Source organism: Monodon monoceros, unplaced genomic scaffold (genome assembly GCF_005190385.1).
Source record: "Monodon monoceros isolate NGI ecotype Baffin Bay Population unplaced genomic scaffold, NGI_Narwhal_1 Super_Scaffold_19, whole genome shotgun sequence".
Taxonomy (NCBI): domain Eukaryota; kingdom Metazoa; phylum Chordata; class Mammalia; order Artiodactyla; family Monodontidae; genus Monodon; species Monodon monoceros.
In genome coordinates, this window is record NW_021703775.1 from 79540501 (window position 1) to 79547709 (window position 7209).

Consider the following 7209-nt stretch of genomic DNA (forward strand, 5'->3'; position numbering starts at 1 on the left):
TAAAGAAAGGGGAAGAATGGAGAAAGGAGAGGTACTAGAGGCCATCTCCCCCATTAACCCTTGTGTTACAAGGGGCTGGAGGAGAGTCTCAAACATTAGGAAGTGCAGGTCCTGAAGACGGGAGGTGGTGTATGACCCTCAAGGAGGAGCAGGTGAAGGAAAGAGGGCCCCCTCTCTCTTTGTAGAATGGGACCCCCACACACACACCTTAGGGACAGCAACTGCACAGACCGTAGACACTTTCATCACTGGAGGCAACATATAGAAAGAAGTCTTCTTCATGGTGTTCCTGGTATAGCTGACCCATCCTGGCGCTCGTGGGTGGAATGACATTGTTGACAAAGAAAAACAAGGCATCCTCAGCTCGGAGATGAATTCGCTTCCGGATCAAGAAGTAGAACTGACCAACTGTAAGATCAGAAGGCGGCAAGATTTCCTTTCGTCCAGGTCTCCTACCCGAGCTCTGGGAGCCTCTTCTACTATCACCGGCAACCGGTCCGGGTATTTCTTTCGGATCTTCTCGCCCTCAGAGCGCCGCTTCTCAAGAGGATCCTCCTCTTTATACACGAACTTCATCCTCCGGGGAACCGGGCTGAGGGAACCCCGGGGTGGGGGCTGGGACGTGGGGGGAGGGGGACGGCGGCAACGCGCGGGCCAAAAACGTTTATGTTTAGAACAATTTGGGTATGTGAATCTACACTTATCATTGCATAGTTTACAGAAACTAAGTATAGATCAAATATTTCCAGTGAAAGTGTAGCTTCCAAATTGAGATATTCTGTAAATGAAGTACACACTGGATTTTGAAGACTTAGTAGGATAGAAAGAATGCAAAGTAGCTTATTGACAATTTTTATTTTGATGGTATATTAAAATAATAAGATTTGGGCTATATAGGGTTAAGAAAAATTATCATGAAAATTAACGTCGTCTATTTCTTTTATATATATATATATATATATATATATATTTTTTTTTTTGTGGCACGCGAGCCTCTCACTGTTGCGGCCTCTCCCGTTGCGGAGCACAGGCTCCGGACGCGCAGGCTCAGCGGCCATGACTCACGGGCCCAGCCGCTCCACGGCATGTGGGATCTTCCCGGACTGGGACACGAACCCGCGTCTCCTGCATCGGCAGGCGGACTCTCAACCACTGCGCCACCAGGGAAGCCCCTCTTTTATATTTTTAATGTGGCTACTAGAAAAAAAATTTTAATTACATTACAGTATACTGCTATTGAATAGAACTAAACTAAATCAATAAATTCAATCAATGCATTACAAAATAAAGTTTAAAATTATTTTTGTGTTTAAATAAAATTTTAAGTGAATGAAAAATAACAGTAATGCTCCAGGCATAGCAAATAGTTTAATATGGAGTTGTTTTATGTCTCAAGTATACCAATGTCTTTATATGCACACATTTGAAAATCAAAAGTATTCTCAAAACTACATCTTTAAACATAAAGATTTGGTGAAATGACTAGAATTTTCAAGTGCATTTTTCTATGGTATCTATAAACCAGCTATCACCTGACCTTGTTCACCCAAAAATGTGTGAAAATGTCTCGTCACTCCAAATCAAAGTATTCCCAGGCTTAGATTAGAAAGAACATGATAATCACAGGGACCCTCTTAAACTGAATTCTAAAGATTGTTTTTTGTGAGAGTAAGAAAGAATAAGCCTCACTGAAATGATTTGAGTGGCCTGGTCCTTGAGGCCAGTGAGCCTAAAATAGCTCTGTTAAGAGATGACTGTGATGGCTTTGGGGAAGAAGAGGTGTCACTCAACTGTCAGAGGCCAAGATGGAAGTGATTTCAACTGCTCACTCCTGTTGCATTCTTGGAGGTCATTCCATGGTCTTCCCAGGAAAGAAGGATAAATAACCCTTGCCTTAAAAGGGCGAATAAAGAAGGGTAGGAAAAATAACACTTGTTTTGATCTGTATTAGAATTCCAGACGCATTTCTACTAGCTTGTGATCTTTGGACAAATTACTTCACCTCTGGGAGGCTCAATTTCCTCATCTGTAAAGTAATAATAATATGCATCTCAGAGTGAAGCAGAAAAGATCAAGTATTCAATATGTTAAAGTTCCTGACACATAGTAGCTTTGGTGGAAAGACTCTATGTTGGCCCCCATGACTTATTCCTCCTATTCTTGCCCTTGTATAACTCACTCTTTGTGACTGTAGGTGAGACCTGTGACTTGCTTCTAACCAATAGAATACAACAAAGGTGACAGGATTTCACTTCCTTGATAATGTTACATAAAATTGTAAGGACTGTCATGATGAAAGACTCTCTTCCCTCTTGGCTTTGAAGCAACAAGCTGTCATGTTGGGAGCTGCCCTAAAGAACAAGGCACATGACAAGGAACTGAGGGAAAACTCTGGCAGCCAGCCAGCAAGAAACTAAGCCCCTCGGTCCAGCAGCTCGCAAGGATTTTAAAGATGACAACAACCATACGAACATGGAAGTCAACCCTTCTCCAATCCACCCTCGGATAAGAACTCAGCCCTGGCTGACACTTAGTTAGCAGCTTTGTAGAGAGCCCACCGAACCCATGCCCAGACTCCTGACCCACAGAAGCTGTGAGATAATAAATGTGTGTGGTTTTAAGCTTCTGTGTTTGTGGTAATATTATTCTGCAGACTAAACCATAATACAGTGGTCTCTCCACAATCTTTAGCTCCCTCACCATGGGATTATCCTATCCCTGCACTGGCATGGTGAGTGTGAAAAATGTTATTGATATCATTTATTCATTATCCTTCCCTTTCAATATATCCATAAAAGATCTTTAAGTTTTAGAAGAATTTTAAAAGTGTGTGTCTGTGTGCGTGTGGGTGCATGCATGTATTTGGGGAAGGGATACAGACATACTCAACATTGTTTACATGATGAATTGTGCACTGTAGCCACTGGTCTTCCCCTGAATTAGAGCTAGTGACAAGTACCAGCATCTCCTCCCCAGACTATGAATATAGCTGTTAAGGTGTATGTACTCCCCGCACCTGTGTCAGCTTGCCTGCATTTTAGCGTTTTAACTTTGGCAAGTTCTTAGCCTCTCTGATTGCCCAGTTCCTTTCTCAGGACTTATACACAAACTGCTTCAGTGCCTTTAGCTGCTCAATTTCCATTTTACAATAATTGCCCAAGGGACCTGGGCTTCCTTGTCCGTTCTCTTCCAAATGCCCTCTACTTGACTCCCGTGGTGGGAGGGACAATCCCATCCTCCTTGTACGCTTGGTGGGAAGAAGGTCAGAGTTCTGTCTGAATGATTTCCCCCTACTTCTTACGTGCCCTTTGTCCTGTGGCTATTTACAGTGCCTCACTTTTTTTCCCCTCTTCTATCTCACTTCCAAATATCCCTCAAGCTATAGGAGCTGGAGACAAATGTTCTCTTTTTCTGGTAACATTCTCCTTGGGGTGAGAAACCATTTCACGCTCACTAGACAAAGTTTATGCCTATGCTTTTGATATTCAAGATGGGGTGAGATTTTCCAGACTGTTGCTTTTTTCAGTTTACGCAACACAACAATTTTATTAGTTATATTTATTATGTCTACTTGGGAACAGAATAAGAACCAAAATTTCACCACTATACTTCCCAGGCTATGAGTGATAAAGTTCGCCATAGTGGCTGATAATCAAGGGCCTCAGAAAGTGCCATGCATGTGCTGTGTGTCTAGCATGCCACACTGCAGTTGGTTCTTCTCGAATCCTACAGGATGGGTTCTGTAAGAATCCCATTTTACAGGTGAGGAAGCTATTTGGACGTTTGTGAACTTCGGCTGGTCAATGGTAGAGCTCCTTCAAGTTGGCTTTGAACTTTCAGCCTTTGCTCTGCTGGAAGAGGTGAGTTGGACCCTGAAAAGAGGCACTGAACCCTGAACGACTCCATCATCAGTAAATCTCAGAATTGTTTCCATTACTCTTTCTTGTGATACCAGTGTACTCTTTTTCATTATGCACCAAGTTTCAAAACTGAAGTCTGTTTTTACTTCAAGATGTTTCAGAATCATGGTGAAAATAGTTTTTGGTAATTCTTTCTAGATTTATACGCAGGACCACACAGGTGAAGGTGATAACCATCTCCAAAATTATGATGAAGGACTCCTCTTATAACACACAAAGTGACTAAGGTCATGTCTTGGCAATGCTATCGTGACAGCACCTCCTCCCCTTTTCTTATTCTTTGCCCTTCTTTAAGAAATGTAGAGCAATTTGAACTTCTGAAAGATAAAAGTCAGTAATAAATATGTTCAATATCTATAAACATCTGTATTAAATAGTTCTCTTAATTTTAATAAACTGTACAACATCTGGTTCCATAGAACACTTCAAAATTTCCCTCAAGTTCTTGTCTGACAAAATCCCTCCTGCCACTTTCAATTTGTATTAAAAAACCAAAAAAAGCACGTACATCCCCAACTCACTGAGTCATTTGATAAAAGCAACAGGGTGAATGGGCTGGCTGAGGTCACAAGATCTCATGACCCCTACAATTTCTGTTCCGTGGCTGCCAGGAGTAACACACACTACTGAGGGGCAGATCAATCGAAGTCGCTGAGACAGAGAGCAACGCAGATTTTCAGTACTTTCGAGGACAAAAGCACAATGATGCCTTCTTATTTTATCGTGAAGGAGGTCATAAGGGTGAGTGTGTGCCATGACATGGAAACTGTGTGGCCACCAAATGATTCGCTCCGGCTGCGTATGGGAAGGTCCTTTTATTAAAGCCAACAGAACCAGAAAAGGTTCTGAATAAGAGTTGCTCTGATCTTACACAGGGAGAGTGTGAGGCAGTGAGTGACCATGAAAGCAGCTCTATTGCTGCAGAAAAGGTCACACAGGTCCGCCAAGTTAGTGACACAGTTGTCAGCTGCTGGCGATGCTTCCAGCCTGACTATGCATCTTGTGGGGTAAGATGAGGTTGAGGTTGAAGAGGAAATTTTTATGGGAAGAGATGATAAGGATCATCTAGCCACCATCTAGCCATCTGCTCTACCTTTTCCTCAGTAAAGGAACTGCAGCTCAGAGAGGACAGTGTCCAAGGTGGTGCAGCCAAAGTTACATTCAGATACAGGACAGTAGGTCCCTGCCCTTGAGATTTGAACTGCGATGTCCCAGATCTGGGAGGAGAGATTAAAGCGAGGGTTTAGCGTTAGTTAAAAGACTGTGGCCATCAAGATAGTAATCTGTTTGTGCTAAAACCTCACAATCCCTCTGCTGGCTGAAAAAGAAAAAATTTTAAGTATATTCATGATTTATTGGGGAGGAGGGCAGGTGTCAGTTAGATACCATAAAAGTGATTACTATCCCACTGGCAGTGTCAGGAACCCTGCACAGCCCAAAGGGCTCAGTTGCAGCTGCAGCAGGCTGCTCTCTGCATTCTTGCTGACAAGGCTGTAAGTGAGCTCGGAGAGGCCTGTGGGTTGAGTGGAGGTGACTTGTGAATGCAGAAACCTGCTCTAAGGAAACGCAGTAACATTCCCATCACATTTTTAGCTTCAAGGATAATAACCATGAACTGCACAGCCAGTTCTCCTTACAGGGGGCTGATGAGTGCTTGCAGGGCCTCCAAGCAACCATTCCTGAGCTCCAAGTGGAGCTAAGCAAGGAAGGAGAGGAAATGGAACTTTCCTGAGGTTTTCCAGTCACTCAGTTATATATAATCCTTTATGGGAAATGCTTCTAAACATGGAAAGTATGCCAAGGTTTTATGCCTGACATCGTTTCCTGTTTTCTACTAGTTTTTGTTTTGTGTTGCTTTAAATCAATCTGGATTTTGTTTTTCAGTGTGCTTTGTCTTTCTTGCCCAACCAGGCAAGCTTTGTAATTAAATGACAGTAACAACTTGCAGATTTTAAAGCGTTTTCACAGACCGTATTTTGTGTGGTCCTCATAACAACCGCGTGAAGTATGTATTTTCTCCATCTTCAGATGAGGATGTTATTCAGAAAGTTTCAACAACTGGCTCAAGGGCACTTGTTTATTTGACAACACGTTATGCTCAAGCCCAGGCCTCTGACGCCAAATCCAGACGCTTGGCTCTGTACGGTGATGCTGCTCATTAGGGGAGCTGCCCCCGCCGCATCCCCTCCTATTGACCCAATGCTTCTTTAAAGATGTGAGTTAGTTTGCTTCTATCCCTTGTTCTTTGTTTCCGGTTCTTCCATCATTTTGCATTCAGTCTGTTTCTGGTTTTCTCCCTTAGACAGTTGGGCCATGTGTGAGACTTAACTAATTGACCATGCTCTTTGCCAAAGTGCCATCCATCAGTCAGTGAAGAGGTGCTGCGGGCACACTGGACGCAAGGCCCAGAGCAGGCAAAGAGAAGACTAAACTCAAAACAATTGTGTTGCATTCATGGGGAAACAGTCCTGACTTACAGACAGAATAAACAACATTGCCTCTGCTCCTGTTAAGGGATTATGAGTTGCTGGAGGAACAAGGGAAATGGGAACAAATGCAGCATTAATGAGGAAATCAGTTCAGGACTCTGGGTGATAGCCAGCCCAAGGAAGGGGAACCTCCATGGAATGGGCCTGGTCTAGCTGCCATGATAATCTCCCTACTTCTGTCATAGCCAAATACCAACAGTGACTCAAGCTTGCCCACACTGTCAACACACAGTGTTTTTCTGCTCCCTTGGCCCAGAATGCTCTTATACTTTATCTTCCAGAATAACCCTTTTGCCTCAGTCTTCCCCTCTGGACCACTGTTCTTCCATATCACAATAATTCCTGTGCTTATTTCCTCATTATGTGGATTTCTGTCTTTCCCACCATAGAAACAATCACATTTTACTAAGACATGAATATATTAACAAAAAATTTAAGATAATAAAACTAATGCTTTTGTATACACTAACAGATGTGCTTTGTTAACATATAACTGAAGATTTTTAATCTCTATGTGATAAAAATTTTCTTGTTTGGGTGCTGAAATCATATTGGCTGATAAAATAAGTTAGATAACTGTTTTCATACCTTCTGCATCATTTTGTTTAAATCACTGTTCTCTAAAGTTTAGTAAAAGTCACCTGAAAACCATGTGAGCCTGCATCTTTTGGTAAGGAAATCTTTGATTACCTATTTAACTTAGTAATAGTTATAAGCTTACTCAGATGTTTTCTCTTTTTTTCAATGTATATGTGATTTCTTTCTAGAAGAATATCAGCTCTATCTAAATTTTTTTTCTC

General features: G+C 42.2%; 1 pseudogene; it reads right to left on the minus strand.

Moving 5' to 3' along the window:
- Nucleotides 1–208: 208 nt before the first annotated feature.
- Nucleotides 209–576, minus strand: LOC114900497 (annotated as a pseudogene).
- Between the last annotated feature and the right edge of the window lie 6633 nt (nucleotides 577–7209).